Below are 1,925 nucleotides of genomic sequence, written 5' to 3' on the forward strand. Positions count from 1 at the left end.
TATGCTTCGTTGATCTGATTGGTTTATTTGGCCCGTCTATCACCAACATAGGCCAATCAGCTAACCAGTATTTTCACTCCTTCCCAAAATTACTTCTACAGAAGGTTTCCAGATGGATATGAGGAGCAAATCCATCTGGCGGAGTCAGGTTAGTAAATAGCTGCTTTAAAAAAAAAAACCAAATAAGAATAAAAACAATAACAGTCCAGATTACAGTCCTACAGTATAAATAGCAAACTGGCGACACTTGAAAGCGGCAACAGTTCAATCAGCCACATTATCAATCAATTACAGTCTGAATCAAATGTGATAAATATCTGTTAATTGGGTAAATGAAATATTTTCATATGTAATGAAGTCAAATTAAAATAATATTTTGTCATGTTTCGATATCAAATAATATCTTCATGTGATCTGAACAAATCAGTAAGCTGCTGATTTCTATGCCTGAAGTTAAAATGATATAGATATTAGTGATGATTCCTGTTATATATATTATTATTACATTATTATTGACTTACTTATATGTTTATATGTTTTTTTTTTACAATTTTGGTATAGTATGTTTATATTTCACCTATATATATGTTAGTACATATCGACAGTAAAATAATCCCAGTCAGCTGCTGTGTTTTCCTTTAGTGCTCTACTGGGCAGATATTTTTATATCTAAGGGAAACATATTGCAGGACATTACAACTTTTTTCTTTTTTTTTATTATGCTTTTTTGCTACTATATACACTCTTTTTATACTGTCTGTCATATTTTTATCTTTAATGGCATCTTGCTTTAACTTTTTGTACTCTATATAAGGAATCCCTGAAGGAATAATCCCAATAAATGAATAAAGTTGAGTCTAAGTCTAATTGCTGCTGAATGCGGGTCGCTCTTTCAGCTTCAGGCACATTTTAGAGTCTCTAAACTCCATTTAACGATTAATCAATTACTAAATTAGTTGATGATCATTTCAATAATCGATTAATCAAATTTATTGTTTCAGTTCTACTTTTACCTGAAGTTCGATTCTGTTTCTGAGCAGCTAATGAATTAGCTTCTATAATTAGCAGGACAGAAAAAAGTGTTGGATGAAAGCAGCCAAACCAGCCTCCTCTTCCCAGGCTGAGGGGGGAGGAGCCCCGGGATGCCAGCTTGAAATGAGGGGCGGGGTCCCGCTGTCCATCACGTGCTGTCCTGACGGTCGGACAATAGGCTGTAAAAAGGCAGCAGCAGCGGCCGCCATCAGTCACATATCAGCCCCGCCCATCGAGCTGCTGCTCTCGCCCTCTGATAGACTGCCATGAGTCAATGACTGTCAGACCGCATCTCCGCCCCCCTCCCTCTTCCTCCTCCTCAGTCTTCCTCTCTTTATTTCACCAACTCAACTGCCAGGTCAATAAAACACTCAAAGGCTCAATCATTCCCTGTCTTCATCTCTAAGCTGTTAAGAACAGAACAACTGAGAAACCACTTCAGACGGAAGCGTAGGAGAGCTGCGCAGCTGTCAGAGCGATTCGTGATCAGATCGCTCCCACTTGATCTCAGCTCTCAGGTCCAGAGACGATCGATCAACGGCCGAGACGCCGAGTACAGCAGAGAGCAGAGCTGAAGCTCCTCCAGGACAGAGAAAAGCACACAGAGATGAGATGCTGGCTGCTACTCATGATGCTGAAAAGCACTGAAGTCCTCGGGGCAACTGGGCCTTTTCCCGAAGCAGGTCGAAGGTCACGGCAGTCAATCACAGACTGCCCCCCTGTTCCTGCTTTGCTTTGTGGCTATTCAGGACAAAAAAAAAACCTCCCTTCATGAACTACCACTGAATAGACTTCCAGCTGCAACGGACAGGAAAAGGAGGGGGGGGACAGTGGGCAGCGAAGGTGAATGAATATAGAGGCTTCGCTTCTCACTGTTATTTAAATTGGGGGGG

Source organism: Cyprinodon variegatus, unplaced genomic scaffold, assembly GCF_000732505.1.
Source record: "Cyprinodon variegatus isolate N-32 unplaced genomic scaffold, C_variegatus-1.0 Scaffold504, whole genome shotgun sequence".
Taxonomy (NCBI): Eukaryota; Metazoa; Chordata; class Actinopteri; order Cyprinodontiformes; family Cyprinodontidae; genus Cyprinodon; species Cyprinodon variegatus.